This window comes from Herpailurus yagouaroundi, unplaced genomic scaffold (genome assembly GCF_014898765.1).
Source record: "Herpailurus yagouaroundi ecotype Mexico unplaced genomic scaffold, PumYag 159, whole genome shotgun sequence".
NCBI classification, from domain to species: Eukaryota; Metazoa; Chordata; class Mammalia; order Carnivora; family Felidae; genus Herpailurus; species Herpailurus yagouaroundi.
In genome coordinates this window covers 30516964-30537903 of record NW_024412400.1, presented here as the reverse complement: position 1 = coordinate 30537903, position 20940 = coordinate 30516964, and the positions used below count along the sequence as shown (strand labels likewise).

The 20940-nt window shown below is 45.9% G+C and overlaps 1 long non-coding RNA gene across 1 annotated transcript; it reads right to left on the bottom strand.

The window, feature by feature from the left end:
• Positions 1-8: 8 nt before the first annotated feature.
• Positions 9-15253, bottom strand: LOC121033701 (uncharacterized). Its single transcript, XR_005792074.1, has 4 exons — positions 15107-15253; positions 12030-12227; positions 1985-2154; positions 9-58 (listed from the first exon to the last, which is right to left on the bottom strand). It is a non-coding gene; the product is annotated as an uncharacterized LOC121033701 (long non-coding RNA).
• Positions 15254-20940: the final 5687 nt, after the last annotated feature.

The following is a 20940-nucleotide window of genomic DNA, read 5'->3' as shown; positions in this document are numbered from 1 at the left end:
TCTCAGGGTTGTGAGTTCGAGCCCCATGTTGGGTGTAGAGATTACTGAAAAATAAAATCTTAAAAAAAAAAAACTTAAAAGTTTTCAGAGCTGTTTTACATTTTGGAATTGCAGGTAAGGGATGATAGATCTGCCTGGCCTCTCCCTTCTCTTCTTTTTATTGCTGGAGATATTTTTCAAACTAATCTGCCACAAAGAGATTCCCACTGTGTTTGTGGGCAAAGTTTGAAAGGCAGCTAATAAATAGTGGTGAAATCCTTATGCTCAGCCCAAATAAAAAAAATCTGTTTTACCTGGGCAAACTCCTTTCACAATCACCCAACATCTGCCCATCTGTCATCTTCTGGGTTCCCTAATTTGTCTTCAGAGGACCAAATCATCTGCCACCTTGCAGCCCCGGCTACCTTGCACCTGTGCTACCCAGATGGCCACCTTTTCTTCAAAAGCAATTGATCTCCTCCTTAAACTCCCCAGACGTCCAGAGTCCATGTGCGTCAATCACAGAGTTTAAAGAGTAGCTTCTTCCTCAAAAGAAAGATGATAGGTACTAATCATCTGAGGGCCACTCACAGACTCCTCTTAAATATAACCAGTGTGGGATCACAGGAAATCTCTTGATAAATTGCAGAGAAAGTTCCTAGAGGACATGCCTCGAGATATAACCCACACTGCTTTCAAGTTGACCACAACGCACCTTTTCCTCTGCCCCACCCCCACCTCTCACTGAGCTTTCTCTTACTAAACCCACACAATTCCCGCACCCCTCCCTCCAGCCTCCCTTAGCAGGTGGGGATATTGTTTTAAAGAGAGTTGGACGTAAGTGCTCATATTTCTGGCAGCTTATAATCCAGAGGCTGGCCACCTGGAGGGTCCTGCACTCTCAGCCATTGTAATGGCTCTGACACCCATCTGATGATGATATCTTCCATTGGCCTTGGGTCTCTCCCCTCTCTCCCGGTCTGCTGACTCTAATTTCCTGCTCCCATGCAATTGCACCTCTTTTGTCTCTTGCCTTGATTGTGGCCAGTGGTGCATTACCTCAGATATGGGACACAGCCCCCTTTCTTTGATCATCCTCAAACGCCTGTCATGTCAGATGCTATTAACAAAGCATCTTCCACTGACAAGTCAGAGGTGGGTGGGGTCTACACTGCAGGACAAGCCATAAGACAGCTTAAAATACACCACTGCCCTCTTTAAAACGGGCTTTTTGACCTCTCAGACCCAGCTTCCTGCCTCTCCTCACATGGTCCCTCTCTCCCTGGCCTCCATCCACTCTCCATCTCAAAACTCTGCTCATTTGAATGTGCAGAACAATTTAATTTCCTTTGCTGCCTTGTGGCTGAAATAGACCAGGCCTTACTTGGCCAAGACCAAGCCATGTGAGCCCTACCAGACTGGCCACCAGTGGGCTTTCCTTGGATAGGTAGGCATTTGCATGTTCTGTCTAGGGGCAGACATGGGCTATGTGTGTGCTTGTGATCTGATCCTGCTGGCCCTGGGTATCTTTGTATTCCCATATCTGTCTGTGTCCTGTGAGGGTTTTTAGCTGTAATAAATCATAGCAAGCAAAAACTGAGTGCTCAGTCTGGGCCAGGCAGTGTTCCACATACCTTATGTATAATCCTGACAACATTACCCTTTTACTATCATCCTTGTTCACAGATAAGAGACCCAATGGAAAATTAAACAATGTTATCACGTGCTTAAGTATCTGGGTGTCTCTGGTCTTGGGGTCACCCTATGCATCTGTGTGTATTACATAATTATGTGTTATATCCATGTTCGTGTGTGTGTGTGTGTAGCCCCAGAAACCCTGTATCCTAGTCCTGTCCCCTTGCTCACCTCAGGGTTGGTCTCTTCTGCCCTGGTCCTGGGAAGGGTTAGAGCCAGAAATGATAGGTCTTGGTGTGTGGTCTAGGGACAGTGACAGGGAGAGGGACACCTGTGCTTGTGTGTGTGTGATTTATCCCAGGCAGCTTACCTGCTGCTTCAGCAGGACCAGAGTATTCTCTGTGATCTGTGAGCTCTTCAGTAGGAACTAGATGAGGAGAGGTCCTGTAGGTAGCCAGGGGCCTGGGTGCTTCTCTCCAGGGGTGGTGCCCTGATACTGCCAGGCTCGACGTTGGGCAGACTGAGGGAGGTGGGCTCCAGCTGCCATGCAGAGAGACAAAAGGCAGGATGTCCTAGCAGTGACAGTTTGACTCACAAAGGACTATTAGAGGGCATTCATGGCAGATGAGGCTTCTCTTTTTCCAGAGCACAAGTGAAAAACCACCTCTCTAAGATGGTTTAAACTTTTCCTACATCTACCAAATACTGAAGGGCTACTTTTGCCCTCCACTGTGCTGAACATCTTACAAACACTATCAGTAATCCTTGATAGGACAGGATAAGGGTAGCTTATTGCAATTGTCCCCTAGCTACAGATGAGCACATGAGGCTCAGAGGGCTAAGTGGTCTGTCCAAGGCCACACAGCTAGTGGCAGATCCAGAATCCAAGTCCAAATCTTTCTGGCTCCAAAGCCTGTATTCCTTCTACTATATCAAAGTATCTGTGAACTACTTGATTCTTCCTTGAGACTTTCCCAGTTCCTAGAGTAAGGCACTGTGGCACAATGAACAGGCTGCTATGTAACTATGACCCCAGGGTTTTCTGGCTTGAAGGGAGACAGTCAGCAGCCTCCCTCTGGGCCTGGACTGTCCATTTAAAAAAGCAAAAGCCTTCCCTGTAGCCACTGCTACTGTTCGTCCTTAGAGACAGTGAGGGGAACAGAAGCCTCTGCCCACAGTCACCCACGGCGGATCTGGGCAGGATGATGCCTAAAAGCCAGCCTCCTAGAACAGGACACGTGGTCCAGAGCCTCTCCCTGACTGTATGTGGTGTGACTGATGGTGCAGGGTCAGAACACTCCATGAGCAGAATCTCACATGTCCCTACAGGGCTCACGTGGATCATCCTCCACCCACCCCTGACGAAGAAGGGCTCTGAGGATAGAGCCCTGGCTCCTCAGCACAGCCTCCCTGGCCCTGCTGGCCCTGAATCCTGCTTTGGCCCTTCATTTCTTCTCCCCTCCCCCACTCAGGCCACAATAACTACCCTGTTCTCAAAGTCATCAAGCTCTCCACTTTCTCCAACACCTCTGCTTGGAATGCTCTTCCCTGGTGAACTTCCCATCCTCCCTGTCTCATCCTAACAGTACTGTCCTCAAGGAAGCCCTCCCTGGCCCTCCAGGTCCTGCCAAGACCTCTGTTAGGTGCATTCAGAGCCCCTGGACTAGGTTCAAATTGCAGGTAATTATTTGTGATGATTTCTATCACCCTAGACTACAGGATGTGTGAGAGCAGGGACCATCTGTATTTCATTCACCTCTGTGTCCCCAGGCTATACTGCTTGGCACACAGTTGTTGTTTAATAAATATTGGTAAGATGAATATGGACATGCTGGAAGGAGGGTAGGAAGGCAGGGAGGGAAGGAGTGACGGAGGGAGGGAGGGAGAGAGGGAGGGAGGGAGGAAGGGAGGAAGGAAAGAGGGAGGAGAGGAAGGAAGAAAGGAATGAAAGAAGAAAGGCAGGCAGGAAGTTAGGGAGGAAGGAAGGGAAGGAGGGAGGGAGAGAGGGAGGAAGGAAAGAAGAAAGGCAGGAAGGCAGGGAGGGAGGAAGGAAGCAAGAAAGGAAGGAAAAAAGGAGGAACCCAAAGGGAAAGAAGGAAGACAAGAATGGCTATCAACCTCTGAAACCCCACAGATTTCACCCTGTGACGCTCTGAGACACCCCAGCTCATTTTGCTATAGAAACATCAACTGCAAAGCTCAAAATTCCTTTGAGGTCACTCAGGGAAGAAAACCTATCAGAACAAGGCAGTAAGAGGAAGCCATCCCCAGGAATGCAGAGCCCTCTATTCTGTGGCTCCCTGATTCACCTTCCAGACACTTCAGTGACGTTGTCTTTCCTCAAGGTGCTCATCACTCACAGGCGTGACTACCCCAGACTCTGCCGCGTTGAGATGACTCAGCCTACACTCCAGCCAGACTTCCCGCCGTCTCTTGCTGGCCACGCCAGCTGGGCTCCCAGGCTCTGACACCGCACACGCTCAGGCTGAGGTCACTGCCCCTCCCTGACTGGCCATCACCACCACTGTCTCAGTCACAGGGAGCTTGGTGTGCTGTCCTTTCTCTCCTTCACCAAGGATGGCTCATTTGTCACTTCTTTCGGGAAGGAGGCAACTGTAGACTAGAGGGGAGGCAGAAGAAGAAGGAAGGGAAGCAGACTAACTCTACCTGCTCTGACAGTTCTGCCCCTCTTCCAGGGCTAGAAGCCAGGAGATGTCCTTGCCAGTGACCCTGCCAGGGGACCCCACCAGACGAGACACACCAGCCCCTCCATAGTATAGTCTGAGCTTCACAGTGAGTCTCATTTGCCCCAGGGAATTTTGGAAAAACTGGGAGAGGGTGTGAGAAAGGCCAGGATGTGGCACTCTGTCTGAGGAGGCAGGCAGTGCAACACGCACTTGCTCACGGCTGCGGCTGGACCAGCAGGGGCTGTGCACCCAGACGTGTCTGCCCACTTAACCACCAGCCTACAAAGAAGTCCACTGGAGCAGCTCAGTGGGGCTGGGAGGCAACCACAGGCCACAGGCCAGAGAGGGTGTTCAGACCCTCACACCCCCAAGATGCTATTCTCATACCCCAGGCCTTTCTGACTGGGAAAGTCTTTCAGAAACCCACAGCTGGCTCTTCCCAAAAAGCTGCCTGAGGGAACCCAGCAGCACAGGGCCCTGTGTCCCAGCCAGGGCAGGTGGCCCGGACTGGGTGCAATGCGGCACCGCTTACCTTTGACCTGTAGGCCTTCCCACATTGCTTTCCCTCCATAAATCTCTCCTCTCTCTCTCATTTTTTTTTTAACGTTTATTTATTTTTGGGGGGGACAGAGAGAGACAGAGCATGAACGGGGGAGGGGCAGAGAGAGAGGGAGACACAGAATCAGAAACAGGGTGCAGGCTCTGAGCCATCAGCCCAGAGCCCGACGCGGGGCTCGAACTCACGGATCGCGAGATCATGACCTGGCTGAAGTCGGACGCTTAACCGACTGCACCACCCAGGCGCCCCTCTCTCATTTTTTATAGCCCTTTTCACTTCTGAATATTAGCTTATATATGCACCTATTGATTTGCTTATTAACTGTCTCCCCCAGTAGAATATAAATTCCACGATGACAGATTGTTTGTCTTATTCATTGCTGTATTCCTAGGATCTAGAACAGAGCTTGGCATATAGTAGTTCCTAATTTAACAAATGTTTGTTCAATGAATCAATGAATAAAATGATCACGGTAACAACTGTTTTTGACGGGGCTTTTATCCCCATGTTTATAGATCAGTATGCTGAGGTCACAGAGGCAAGAGCCTTGCCCAAGATCAGACCACTACCAGTGGTATGAGTGTCCCAGGCAGGACTCAATGCTAGTGGCCAGGCCAGCCCACGTGGGGCTGGGAGAAGCTCTGCCATGCTAGGTGGGCATGTTCTGATAGAGCGTGAAGATCTGGGGGAGGCTCTGAGCCCCAACCGTATCTGTAAAAGGAAGGCTTCGTGTAGGTAATGGCTCAAACCCCTTCTAGTTCTGAGGTGCTAACACAGTGTCTCCTTTGTGACGCTTAGACCTTATCTGGAGGACCTGGGCACCAAATTCTATCTTCCCCCATTGTCCGCATGCAGTGGCAGGAATCTTCTGGTCCAAAGATCAGTTCATCAGGACCTTTGTCAAGTGGGGCATGGTGTGCTTGGGTACGCTAAGTCAGGGGCTGAGACTCACCATAGTAGAGGTATGGAAACAACCCTCATATCCACTGACAGATGAATGGATAAAGAAAATGTGGCATATACACAAAGAAATTGTGGCATATACCATGGAATATTATTTAGCCTTAAAATAAAGAAAAACAAGGAAATCCTGTCATTTGCAACAATATGTATGGATGTGACGATTACTTTTATGTGTCGACTTGACCGGGCTAAGGGATGCCCAGATGGCTGGTAACACGTTATCTCTGGATGTGCCTGTGAGGGTGTTTCCAGAAGAGATTGGCATTTGATTCATTCAGTCAACTGGGTAAAGAGGTCCACCCTCACCGATGTGGGCAGGCATCATTCAATCCATTGAGGACCCAGTTGGAACAAAAAGGTGAAGGAAGGGCCAATATGCTCTCTCTTCTTGAGCTGAGACATCCATCTTTTCCTGCCCTCACATATTGGAGCTCCTGGGTCTCCAGGCTTACACCAGTGCTCTCCTGGTTCTCAGCCACTGGCTTCCCTGGTTCTCTGCCTTGCAGATGGCAGACTGTGGGACATCTCAGCCTCCATAACAGCATGAGTCAGTTCCTATAATAAATGTCCTCTTTTTTTAATGGCAAGGTTTGTTTTTGTTTTTTTCTTTTTAATGTTTATTTATTTTTGAGAGAGAGAGAGAGCACGAGAGAGGGAGGAGCAGAGGAAAAGGGGACAGAGGATCCGGAGTGAGCTCTATGCTGACTGCAGAGGGCCCAATGCAAGGCTCACGAACCATGAGATCATGACCTGAGTTGAAGTCAGACCCTTAACAGACTGAGCCACCCAGGAACCCCATAATAAATGTATATATGTATCACGTTGGTTCTGTTTCTCTGAAGAACTCTGATTAATACAATGGAACTTGAGGTCATTATTCCAACTGAAATAAGCCAAACACAGAAAGACAAATACTGCATAAACTCACTTCTAGGAAGAATCTAAAATAGTCAAACTCATAGAAGCAGAGAATAAAATGGTGCTTGCCAGGGGTTGGGGGGCAGAGGTAATGGGGAGGTGATGGTCAAAGAGTACAAAGTTTCAGGTATGCAAGATAAGTAAGTTGGGGAGCTCTATTGTATAGTGTCTATAGCTAACAATACTGTATTGCTTAAAATTTTGTAGGTGGACAGATTTTATGTTAAGTGTTCTTACCACACATATAATAGTAACAACAACAACAATAATAAAAAATAAAGGGGCAAGAGGAAACTTTGGAAGGTGATGGACATGGCTATGGCCTCGGTGGTGAATGTTTCACAGGCATAAACTTGATCCCCAGACTCACTGAGTTGTACGTATTAAATATCTACAGCCTTTTACGTGTCGATCACACCTCACTCATGTGTTTCAAAGAAAATCAGGGACTGAGAGGCGGGACCACAGAGGGGGCAAGGGTGAGTGCTGAGGCAAGAGCACATAGGAATTATAACAAGAAGGAAGGGGCTGCAGACAGGAGAGCAGAGCGCTGGCCAGAAGGGCTCTGGGTAGCCGAAAGTGGCCTTGTGCCCTCTCTTAGGCTCTCTCCACATCCCTGCAGGCAGCTCTCCCCCCGTGGTGCGATGCCTTCTCATGTACCTTCAGGGAGGCCAGTTAGGAAGAAGTGGTGACATAGGAGGATGGTGTCCTGTGAGGAGTGTCAGAAACAGTCCAGCAAGTGTCAGGAGTGTTTTTTTCATATTGTGGGTCACCATTCATTAGGTGTTCATCAAATCAACCGAATGCAAAATTTTCAAGCATTTTAAAAAATGAAATAGAGAACAAAATAGCCTAGAATAGAAAACAACAAAGTGAATGGGAGTTTTATTTCATAAAACTTTTGTATCACGTGTGTGTGTGTGTGTGTGTGTGTGTGTGTGTGTGTGTGCGCGATTATACTACAGTAGGTTGCAATATAAAGTTTTTTTGTTCTTACAGATTGTGGTCAAAGAGTTTGAAGAAACCAAACCACTGGTCTAGAGATCTTTCTTCATTTATCATCTTTGCTTTTCAGAGATGTGGGAAAGTCCCAGCTGAATATAAGCACATTTTATTCTATTAGTCAAGTAAGCATGCACTGAACAGCTGTTACTGTCAGAGGCTCAGAAGAAGGGGTGCCTGTCTCTACAGAGTGTGTGTTGGGACTGTGACAAGAATCAACGCGGAAGACAATATGAGAAAAAGGGTGCCATACTGGGGGGCAAGAGTGGGGCTAGATGAGCAGCTGGATGTTTGAACGTTACCACTCTGATGCCACCTTCTTGATGTTCTGACCGGTTTTGTCAAAGTGTAAAACACGTTTTAAAATCATCAATTTGCAAAAAGAATCTTATCACCCCTATTCCATTTCTGATTCTTACCCCACCCAAGGAGGTGAGGCTCAGGAATACGATAGGAATGCGTGTACTTGGCCTTTTTTTTTTTTTTAAGCCTAAAGTTTAACGGTTGGGTTTTAGGCTGAGTCAAAATGTCCCCGCATCAAAACAACTGCATGAAACAGCTGCTCCTGTTGCAGTCAAAATGGTGCAGGAAAATTCCATGGACCTTCCCTGTGGGCCCCACACACAAACTCTCATTTCTCCACGCTGCCAATTTGAGGTCAGTATGCCTTAAAAAGGGTGGCATTTGTGTCAGCCAGTCCTGGCCTCCTAGGCGAGAGCTAAGTAAACAGGAGTCCTGGGGAAGACCACTTCTTCACGAGGGCCCACAGTGGATTTTTCCAAGGGAATGAAAGGTTGCCTTTGTACAGAGGAGAAGGGAAACAGAATCTGCTATTTCACGGCTGCCCATTCTCCATGACCTCATCGGTGTTGACTTTCTCGCCATTTCATCTCTCTTGGAGCCACAGAGAAGCCAGGGAGGAGCCTGGTGAACAGTGCCACCTTCACTATAGAGAGCGGTCAGGGGAGGTGGAGAAGTCACTGACAACTACCCCTCACGCCAGGTGACCCGAGCTGGAAGAAGGACGGGGACAGTCGTGAGCCCCTGAAACCAAGCTGCCTTGCCTTGGACAAGGTGTGTACAGGTTTCAAATGCCTACGGGCCAGACGTTAATTTTTTTTGGCTTGCATTATTTTTCTCAGAAGGAAGCAACATGGAAATGACACCGGCCCTGTAATTCAGGCACTTCCTGGAAAACCATAATTAGCCATCACATTATAATTACCCACCACTGCTCTCTTCCATTTGGAACTCTTGCTTCCGTGAGTTCTATTCTTAAATTCCTTCCCCGCCCTGAGAAACAAGACAAAGCATTTTAAGTGGTTTCTTGATGAATATTTTTCTCCTCCTAGATATATTCCGTGCTTTATATATTCCATGCCACCCCTTGAACATCTACTTTAATTTTCATATAAATGAGATTATTTGTCTAAGTGACTGAAAGGAAAAGAGCAAGGAGTTATTTTCCACGACCAGCAAAGAATAGAACTGAATGTCATCTCCTGATTTTGCTGCTTCTTTAAAACATCTCGAGAGAATTCTGTTTCTTCAGGAGGAGCCAGCCTGGTGTGGTAGGACACACTACCACCCAGCTGTTTGACCTTGTGTGAGGTGCCCATCTTTCCAGGGGCTGGCTATAGGTTTAGACTAAATCAGCATTTCCCAAGGACTGGAGCTCAGACACCAGGGATTTTAGGTGACACAGGAGCAGAGCCTCAAACGATATCAAAGCAGGCACTGAAGGAGCACTGTCCTTTGCAGTCCCTTTTCAGTTCCTTAATCCTGTAGAAGAGAAGGTCTCCATTTGGTGCTGGCGGGCCTTTAACACTTCTCTAAAGACTGTGATCTTCCTTTATATCATATTGAGCAGGCCTTAGCTCTGAGCCATCTGCTGGCAATAGCAGCTAGAATTTAATAACTTCGTTTTGATTTTATTATATTCACTTTTTCGGCTACCTTCTACTTATTTTAAGTATATCTTATTTTTCTATTATGGTGAAAATATGGCTTCCTTTTTTGTTTTTATTTTCTTGCTTTTTGAAAAACAGCTTCCCATTTTAACACAGTTGGGGGAAGCAGGGCTTGAGGTAGGGAGGTACTTTAAGTACACCTGTCAGGATTAAGTTTTCCAGATATTAGAAAGACCAAAGGAAAATATACAAAAAGTTTTTACATACCCTTTGTGTCCCTACACACGTGGCCACTCCCTCCCCCACTATCAACATCCCACACCAGAGTGCTATATTTGCTACAAGTCATAAACCTACATTGACACATCATTGTCACCCAAAATCCATGCTTGACATTAGTGTTCACTCTTGGTGTTATACATTGTATGGGTTTGGACAAATGTATAATGAGATGTATCCACCATTATGGTATCATACAGAGTAGTTTCACTGACCTAAAAATACTTTGAGCTCCACCTATTCATTCCTCCCCCTCTCCTCTCAACCCCTAGAAACTACTGATCTTTTTTCTTTTAATTTTTTTTAACATTGAAACTACTGATCTTTTACTGCTTCCATACTTTGCCTTTCCCAGAATGACATATAGTTGGAATCATACAGTACATAGCCTTTTCAGATCACTTCTTTCACTTAGTAATATGCTTTAAGGCCCCTTCATATCTTTTCATGGCTCGATGATTCATTTCTTCTTAGCACTGAATAATATTCACTGTCTTCATGTACCTCAGTTAATTTTATCCATTCATTTACTGAAGGACATTGTGGTTGCTTCCAAGTTTTGGTAATTATAAATAAGACTGTCATAAACATCCATGTGCAGCTTTTATGTGAACATAAATTTTCAACTCATTTGGTTAAATACTTAGGAGTTCAATTAGGATCATATGGTAAGAGTTTAGTTCGTAAGAAACTGCCAAACTGTTTTCCAAAGTAGCCATATATCTTGTATTCGCTGTACATATTGCATTTCGCAATACCGATTTTGGGGTTACAAAGCAAGTTTAGCAAGTAGGTAAATTTGCAGATACGGAATCCTAGAATAAAGAGAACAGACTGTAAGTATTTTCCTCTCTCTTTTACTTTTTCTTATTTTTGCTGGTTTCCATTTTCCCCCTTGTTAATTTGAATGTTCTATTCTACTTTTGCATTCCATTCTCTCCTGGTTCATTTATGATTAGCCTCGATATATTTCTTTTTCCTTAACAGGTAGATAACTTGAATAGGCACAGTCCTATAAAGTCTATTTCATTAGCTTCTAGCTTTAGTACTAGATGAAAAGTGTAATGCCAATCTGGTTCTTTTCTCTTTATAGGTCAGTTGAGGTAATTGCCTGGACCTTACAACATTTTCCTCTTTTATCCTTAGGGTTCAGAAATAGACCTAGGTACTTTCTTGTCAGTTCAGTCTGAAATTCAGGAAATCTTTTTTGTTGCTGTTGTTGTTTATTTTATTATTTTTTGAGAGAGAGACAGAGACAGAGTGTGAGCAGGGGAGGGCAGAGAGAGAGAGAGACACACACACACACACACACACAGAATCTGAAGCAGGCTCCAGGCTCTGAGCTGTCAGCACAGAGCCCAATTGGGGGCTTGAACTCATGAGCCTTCGAGCTATGAGATCACGACCTGAGCCAAATTAGGCCGCTCAACCGACTGAGCCTGCAGAGAGCCCCCAGGAAATCTTTTCAATCTTACAGATTGAAGTTTTCCTTCAGCTCAGGGCAATATTTTTCAATCACATTTATTATTTCTTTCATCTATTCCATTTTCTTCTTCTGGAAGTCCTGTTATTTATATGTTAGGTCATTAGATCTGCCCTGCCAAAGCATTTTTCCCTCTAATTTCCACCTCTATATTTTTTGTTCTGAACTTTAAGCTATTTGCTGACCTTGATTTACCAGGCTGCATATCTGAATCTCAGTAGTGATCATTTTCTCCTTCAACTCATCAACTGAACCATTTAATTGGGAAATCATATTTTTAGCTCCACAGTCTCTTTTTACTATATTTAAATATCTGTAGTGCTTATTTTTTTAAAACTCATGTTGCCATCTGCCTCTTTCAGCAGTTCTAGGTCACTGGATGTATGCTCTGTTTGTCCTTCCTCTCTCTGCCAGTTCACTGAGGCTCAGGTCCAAGTGCTGGAGCACCCTAAGGGATGGGCATTCTGTTGGTGGAAAAAAGGGGGAAAGGACCCTATCCTAATCAAGGCAGCTTAGATGTGGTCATGCTGCCCATCTCCTGCAGAAGCATCTGGAAAATACCTCCTCGGTCTGGGTTTCATGCAGTCACCAACCCCAGGAACAAGGGAACTTACCCCGCTGGTTCAACAACTTCTTAGCTGCTGGGATGAGGCACAGGTGTCTTCATCTGGCCCAGTGTCAGCCTTCCCTTGAGGGGCCACAGATCAGGCCCAAATTCCACAGGCTCCACCTCTTCTCCAACCTTGTTTCAAGTATTTCATGAACTGATGGGGAGAACAACCATTCCTCATTCTTTTCACTGGTCCCTACAACTGTTTAGTGAAGGAAAGAGAGAGAGATTCATTTTGAAGCGGATGAAAAGGGAGCCACAGTCATGTTACCGTGTCCTCAGAGTCACCTCTAAAACATCCTTTAAAAATAAATTTAAGTGAAAAAGCAAGAGGACTTACAGAAACATATTAAGTAAATACTGTTATAGGTGGTACATGATATGACAAAAGTCACAAGGGTGGTATGTGAATGACAAAACCTGAGAAATACTGCACCAGAAAAATGTTGAATTTCCCTTCTGGTGTGTTATTACTCTGTAAAGCAGAATAACTGACTGTTCTTCTAACAGGGTGTATGCATTGCTTTAAAGGAAAAAAAAAAAAAAAGGAGAGATCACAATCAAGACTGAATAAATGACTTCTCCATGGTCCCGCAAGCCCTATATCCGTATACACACACACACACGTGTGTGTATATATATATATATATATACACACACAAACAAACATATACATATATATTTTTATGTGTATACCATGTATGCATGATACATATGTATCATATTATAGACGGATTATACACGTATCCCAAAATGGAAGCAAATAATTAAAGAAAGCAAGGAGGCAGGGATTATAATGTTTTACATATAATCCAGTTGAGTGATAGCAGCAAGGACACAGAACCCTGTCGCTACTAGAGAAAGGCAGGACAGGAATTGTGGCCATTATAAGGGACTTCCTCTCACAGGGCACCCCCTCCATTTACTACAGGGAATAATTTTTTTCAAAACAAGAGCCTCACGTTTCCTTTGTTGTGTAGTGTTCATTGTCACTTGTCCACACAGTGTAGGGAAGTGGGGGAGGGAAGGTCACTGAAGCACTTCTTAGAAGCCCTGAGGGCACACATACCCCCCTCAAAGCCACACACACACACACACACACACGCACGCATACCTTAAACATGCAAACATCCACAGCCTCAGGTCACCCGGCTGCCATTAGCTCCTCAATAACAAAGGGGTACTGCCTCCATTTGCAATGGATGCGCCCAATTGTTCCACTGCCCTCAGGACTGAACACTCCACTAAACTCACAGAAGTACCGCCGGACTTCAGGAAAGCTTCAGGCCTAAGGGGATGGGCAGAAAGGGCTACTGTCCTGTCTCCTGCCTTGCCGGGTTCAGATTCATTTTAAGGAGTATAAAGCACGGGGAAGGGACCTAGCCTACAACACTAGTTGCGAAGACCTACCGGCTAGCGAGGCAAAATGAGCGCTCTTGAAAAAGTACTCAGCGGGCGCACCCACTTGGCACCAACACGTGGCCGTGCCACGGCCAGGTTGCAGCCCTTGCAACTCCGATCCAGGGCTGTCGATGTGGCTGCCCTGGCTGACACTGTGGCCCCTTGGCTTCTGATACTGTCAGTCCGAAGCAAACGCCCCTGCTTTCTCTAGTCGGCTTGTGTGCCAGCAAAGAAAGCCACTGCGTCCTCGGCACGGGGCTCGCCACACCTGTGACCTTTTCAGGGACTCACTGGCCCCGAGCCCCGCGGGAGCGTGTGAGCCTGCGTGTGCGTGTGCGCAGGCGCACACTGGCCCAGCCCCGAGGCTCCGGCGCACCGGGATAGACGAGCCCGGCCTGCGCAGCACAATGGTCCGCTCGCCCGGCTGGCGCGTGGCCCAGCCCGGCGCGGGGGTGGGGGTGGGGTCGGAGAATTCGGTTATTGTTCGCGGGGCCCGGCGGCCGCCGCTGCAGCCGACGGGCGGCAATCCATTCAGCCGACAGACGGCGTCTCGCGCTGCGGCGGCGCGTCTCCCCCGCGCACCTGCCCGCGCCCCTCCCCTCCCCGCCCGCCATCTGTCGTCTGAGCGCCATTGTAAGCAGCCGTGCCGGGCGTCCTGGACGACACCCAAGAGGACCCGAGGCTTAGGCCGGGCGAGAGGCAAACAAGGAGAGTTTATTCCCAGTCCCGTTTGGAGGTGACCTTCAGCAAAAGAGCCAAGCCCCGGGGGCATCCGCCCGTTCTGCCGCCCTCCAGCTTTTGGCGCAGGGTTTCTTTCGGGGCCGTTCCTGGACCCGGACACGCAGGGTCGGCAATCAGAGCGGTAGGCTTTCTGGGATGTTATCTGGACAGGACCAACCCGTCAGCGGGCAGATCCCGCCGCTAGCTTCCCTGAAGAGCCCCCGGGAGCCCGTTTCAAATGCAGATGCTGGTTTTGTCTGCACGTCTGATCCTCCGAGTTTACCCCAATTGTCCAGGCCTCTTGGGATACTGGATTGAAAGAAGAGTTTCTCTTTTCTGCAACTGCAAATGCAGCCTTTTCAAGTCCCACCTGCCAGCCTGCTGTCCTGGCAGTCTTTTCTTCACCCGCATTTGTTTAATGTCTCACATCTATCTTCCTTTAATGTCACTGGAAGTTTCAAATGCTTTGATATGTACGGACCAAAAGGAAAACAAACAAAACAAAACAAAGCTATGCTCATTGTGGTCATTGTGAGTTTGCCTTTTCAGAGGGCGGCTTTTGTCCCCCCAAGATTCTAATCCTCCCTCCCTCCTAGGTACCTCCCCAGCCCCAGCCTGAGATGCTCACCCTCTCCTCACCCAACCCCACCACCCCCACCCCACCACACAACACCTCTTTTTATAGATGGGAAATCAAAGGCGGAGAGACTGCAGGGGCTGTGGACAGATGTGGACTTTATCTCTCTGTTTTTAAAACAAAAAGCACCCACACTTGAATGGGACTACTATTACTAGAAGGCGTGTGCATTCAAAGAGGGGTGGGGTGTCAGAGCTCAAGGGGGTTCGATTTGGGGTTTCTCCCCGCTGACATGTCAGTAGCTGTCTGTCTCTCGACCTTGCTGCCAGGAAAAGGGGGCACTGGTACCCCAGAGGTTTCTGACCCCCAGGAAGCATGCTCACCACACAATGCAGGGCAGGATCCCATGCAGAGCAGGCTCTCCTCCTCTAGAACTTTCAGTGCTTCCAGCTCATGAGTCTCCATCCATCCAAAGTCCTGGTGGGGAGAAATTGGAACTAGGAATGGAGAAGCCTTGCTGGGATATTGCTCCGCAGGCTTCCTCCCTTGGACAGAACTAGAAACAGAAAAAGTGTACCTCTATAAATCCCTTTCCCAGTCCTTCAACTCATAGATGGATTCTTTAAGTATGTTAATATTACTCATGATTCCTGGGCTGTGTATGTATGTGTGCAAGTGTGTGTGTGTGTGTGTGTGTGTGTGTGTGTGTGTGTGTGTGTAGGTAATACACGGTATAGAATTCAAAAGGAACAAATGGTTATTTGGTGAGAGACAAATTTCCCTTCCACCCTGTACCCAGAATGCCCATGTTTGCTTTTCTGTTTCTGCTTGGCCCCAAGAACACTAGGCTTTGCACTCAGCCTCTGGGCTTCTGACTTTCCTCCAGCTGTGGGATCTGGTACAAGACTCTCCTCTCTGACCTTCCACTGCCTCCTTGGTAAGACAAGGGTAAGAACACTCACCACGGGAGGTTGCTAGGACCAACAAGAGTGTGTGAAATGTGTTCTAGGCCTGCTGAAGCATTGTGTGCTTGCCGAGTTATCACTATTAGAAACAAAGCTGTGTTCTAACACCCCTCAGCTGGTCCAGCAAGATCTGAGGGGATACGATTTGAAGGTCTTGAATAAGAAGAGGAAAGCTTTGGCTGCTGGGAGACTCTAGACTGTTAAAATGTGCAGGAGAGCTGGAGTTAAGAAAAAATGGGAACAAGAGGCTGAAGGGAGGTGTGTCAGTCAGTTCATGCCACATAACAAGTAACCACAAACTATATATGACAATAAGCATTTTATTCTTGTTTAGCATTTGTGGGCCAGCTGTAGCTCTGCTTGAGGTTGTGAATTTGTTGGGTAGTTGGAGCAATTCTGTGCCATGTGTCTTATTCAGGGGCTAGATTGAGGGGTCCAGCTCCCTATGGTATATTCTTCCAGCAATGACAGAAGCATGAGGCACCGAACCAAACTACACAAGCATAATACCTGCTAACATCTTATTGGCCAAGCTAAGTCACATGGTCAATCCAAAGTCAAGGGAGTAAGGTTCACTCTACCCAGCATGAAACAGTGGCATAGGTATGTATTACCATGGAGTGTAAAATTGGGAGCAATCTTTCAATTCCTTCTCTCTATATTTCCTTCCTAGATAACACCCATCCTCATAGCCTTAATACCATGCATTTGCTACGGATTCTCTAACTTACATTCCAGTCCACAGCTGTCCCCTAAGAGCTAAACAGCATTTTCCCCACCCCCAATATCTCCACTTGCAGATACCATGCACTTCTCCACGTGAAACTCTTGGTTCCACCCCACCCACACGGTTCAAATAAGACGCAAAAGATCACCTTTCACCCACTTTCTCCCTTACCCCCACCACCAGATTCAACCCATCAACATGATGCTGCCTCCACAATATACCTCTCCCTGGTCCAAAGCCCTAGCAGCTCTCACTTGGATGACTGTCATAGTTTCATCACAGGAACAGAGCCCCCTGCTCTCCTTTGCCCCTTCAGTCTCTTATTATCACAGCAACCAGAGTGATACTCATAAGCTCTCAATCTTCTCCTTACCCCTGATGGTTCCCTTCGCAGAGAACAGCAAAGTCCTGATAATGCTCTACAAAGCCCTACATAACCCTACCATAAGCCCTCCCTCCTCTACCTCTCTAACACTCTGGTCCTCATACTTTCTGTTCCAGCCACACTGCTCTTCTTACTGCTCTGCAAACACCATCAGGCAGACAGTGGCCTCAGAGCCTTTGCATCTACTGTTCCCTCTACCTGGAAAACTCTTCCCCCAAAACTTTAATATTGCTAGTGCCCTTCCTTCACCTTCCCAGGGAAACTTCCCCTAGTCACCTGATCTAAAACATCATCCTTTACTCAAATGTTCAGATCCTCTTCCTTATCACTACTGAACCAATCAAACCATTTACTTGTTTGTCTTGCTTATTTTCTATTTCTAGTGGGAAATAATGTCTGCTCCACGTAGGATGACTATCTCAATTTGCCCAGGTCTCTCCCTAATCTAGCACTAAAATTACTGTGTCCCAGGAAATCCTTGGAAAAGGATGTAGGTCACCTACAGGGCAGGGGTTTTCTCTATTTTGTTCACTACTTCTATTTCTGGTGCCTAGCACATTGTCCGACACTCAATAAATAGTGGCTGAATGAATGAATGAACAGCCAGAGTGATCATCTGAAACTTTAATCAGATCACATCTCTCCCAGGCTAAAAATTTTTCAATGGCTCCTCATTGCACTTAAAAATCTAAACTCCTTACCATTGGGGCACCTGGGTGGCTCAGTCAGTTAAGTGTCCAACTTCAGCTCAGGTCATGATCTCACGGTTCGTGAGTTCGAGCCCTACATTGGGCTCTGTGCTGACAGCTGGGAGCCTGGAGCTTGCTTAGGATTCTGTGTCTACATCTCTCTCTGCCCCTCCCCCACTCTCACTGTGTGTCTCTCAAAAACAAATAAACTTTAAAAAAATTTTTTTTTAACTCCTTACCATGGCTACAGAGCCTGCCAAGGCTGGCTTTTGCCTGCAGCCTCTTGTACCTTCTTCTCCAACACTCCCCTTGAGCTCTGGGTGGTCTAACCCCCTTCCAGCCTCCTCAAGTACACCAACCCGTCCATACCTTTAGATATTTTCTCACTTTCTTGGCCTGGAATACATTTCCCTTGGAGGCTCCTGCTCGACTCTTCAAGTTTCAGTTCAAATGGGTCCTCAGAAAAGCCTTCCCAGGCTGCCTTATCTAAGAGCATTCTCTCAACCTTCCAACTCTCCACCCTGTTTATTTCCTGCACACTGCGCATCACTAACTGCAATCGGTCCTGCTTGTTTATTTGTTTGTTTACTACCTGTCGCCCACAAGGGCAAGAGCTATGTGTGCCTTGCTCTCTACCACAGCACCACTGCCGAGAACACACCAAATGCTCTTAAATATCTGTCCCAGCACTGCTCTGTGGTCAGGAAAGGAGGGCAGAAAGGTGGCAAGATTTCATGCCAGAGTAAGGACTTAATTTCACAGGAGCCCGAATGGGCTTTTTGAGCAATGAAGGAATTCTTTGAACCTTGTCAAGGAAGATGCTAACTGTAATAAAAATAATATATATCATTTATTCAGCACTAAACAAGGGCCAAGCACAGTGCTAAGCCCCTTATGTGTACCACCTCATTTAACCCCACAACAACCTCATTATTATCTCCAGTCTTAGGTAAGAGAACTAAGTGTAAAAAACACTGTCCATTGCCTGCTTAATGCCCATTCTCTGCATGTTCTTTGCTCCTAGAATCCCGGCTTTGTGTGGGGTGATAAAGTGTCCAAGCCTGGTGACAGGTCGCAAAAATTCTATTCCTTGCATTCCTAGACTCCCTTGCAGCTAGGGGTGGCCATGCGAGCCTATTCTGGATAATGTGAAATAAGCAGGAGTCTACTGGGGGAGGAAGTATTCTGAGAAAGCTTTATTTCTCCAACATCCTTCTTCCTGCCTTAAAGTGATATACTGTGTGGAGCCCTGGCAGCTATCTTGTGACCATGAGAAAATAAGCCTAAGAGTGAAAGCCATAAGGTTAAGCATGGCAGATCCGAAAAAGGGAAGTCCTTTGGTATTCTAGTCCCGTTGTTAACCATCTGAACCAACACAAGCAACTGCCTACCTCTAGTCTTTGTGTTATGTGAGTGAAATAACCCCCTCTTTGTTTAAGCCATCATTAGCCAAATTCACTGTAACCTGCAACTGAACACATTTTTAACCAAGAGACTGGAGCTCAGATAACTTTGGAGAAAATTAAACCTTTAGAGGAAGAATCCAGTTGGGAGGTTGACTGTGGAAGTCCAGCAGTATAATGACCAGAACTTGAGCTCAGACTTTGTTGTGGTGATTGAAACTAAACAGATCCTGAAGACGCTGCCTTTGAGGCCACTTAAAAGACAGAAGGCCAAAAAGAGGTGGGGGCGGGGCATCACATTCACTGCAGACCAGGTTCTGATGGTGAAATTTCCAAAAATGACAGAGGGAAATCTACAGGGAAGGTTTGGGATAAAACATGCAAAGTTCTGTCATAGGACAAGGTATAAAAGAACTAACGTCTTTTAGTTTCTATCCTGGTTCAGGCCCTATTTCAGAAGTTTTACAGTACTGGCCCATATAGACCTCCCAATTGACTGGCAATGCAGGAATCATTTCCACATTAAAGAAGAGGAAATTAAGGCTCAGGGAAGAAGTAAAGTATGTAAAAACTATAGATTCAAAGCAATCCCAATCAAAAGCTTGGCAGGCATTTTTAAAATGTAAATTGACAAACTGATCCTAAAATTCATATGGAAATACAAATGGCCTAGAACATCCTAAACAACTCTGAAGAAGAGGTTAAAAGTGGAGGACTAAGATCTGATTTCAGAAGTTGTTGTATTGTTATAAAGCTATAGTAATAAAAACAACTTAGTATTAAATAAAAAGTTCTGCACAGTGAAGGAAACACTCAACAAAACTAAAAAGCAACCTATTGTATGGGAGAAGATATTTGCAGACGACATATCCGATAAAGGGTTAGTATCCAAAATAAATAAAGAACTGATACAACTCAACACCAGAAAAACAAATAATCCAACTTAAAAATGGGCAGAAGACATGAACAGACATTTCTCCAAAGAAGACATACAGATGCCCAATAGACACATGTAAAAATGATCCACATCACTCATCATCAGGGAAATACACAAATCAAAACCATGATGGGATACTACCCCATACCTGTCAGAATGGCTAAAATCAACAACACAAGAAACAACAGGTGTTGGCAAGGATGTGGAGAATGGGGAACCCTCTCACACTGTTGGTGGGAATGCAAACTGGTGCAGTTACTGTGGAAAACAGTATGGAGATTCCTCAAAAAGTTAAAAACAGAACTACCCTACAATCCAGCAATCACACTAATAGATATTTACCCAAAGAATGCAAAAATACTCATTCAAAGGGATATATGCACCCTGATGTTTATAGAAGTATTATCTACAATAGCCAAATTATGGAAACAGCCCAAGTGTCCATCAACTGATGAATGGATAAGGAAGAGGTGATATATAAATACAATGAAATATTACTCAGCCATAAAATAAGAATGAAATCTTGCCATTTGCAATGACATGGATGGAGCTAGAGAAGATTATGCTAAGTGAATTAACTTAGTCAGAGAAAGACAAATACATATGATGTCTCCTAAATGTGGAATTTAAGAAGCAAAACAAGCCAGCAAAGGGGGAAAGGGAGGGGTGGGCAAACACAAAACAGTCTCTTGACTGCAGAGAACTGGTGGTTGCTAGAGGGGAGGTGGTGGGGGACGGGTGAAATGGGTGAGGAGGGTTAAGGAGTACACTTTAAGAACACTTGTGATGAGCGGCCAGTGATATATGGAATTGTTGAATCACTGTATTGTACACTTGAAACTAATATAACACTCTTAACCATCCTGGAATTTAAATGAAAACTTAAAAAAAAAAAAAGTCCATCTTGTCATAAGATAAGATAAGATAAGATAAGATAAGATAAGATAAGAAAGAATTAGTAGTATAGTGTAGTAAATAGTAAAGTAAAGCATAGTAAAGTATATAGTAAATAGTAAAGTATAGTATTGGTGCAAAGATAAACAAATAAACCAATAGAATAGAATAGAATAGAATAGAATAGAATAGAATAGAATAGAGAATCCAGAAATAA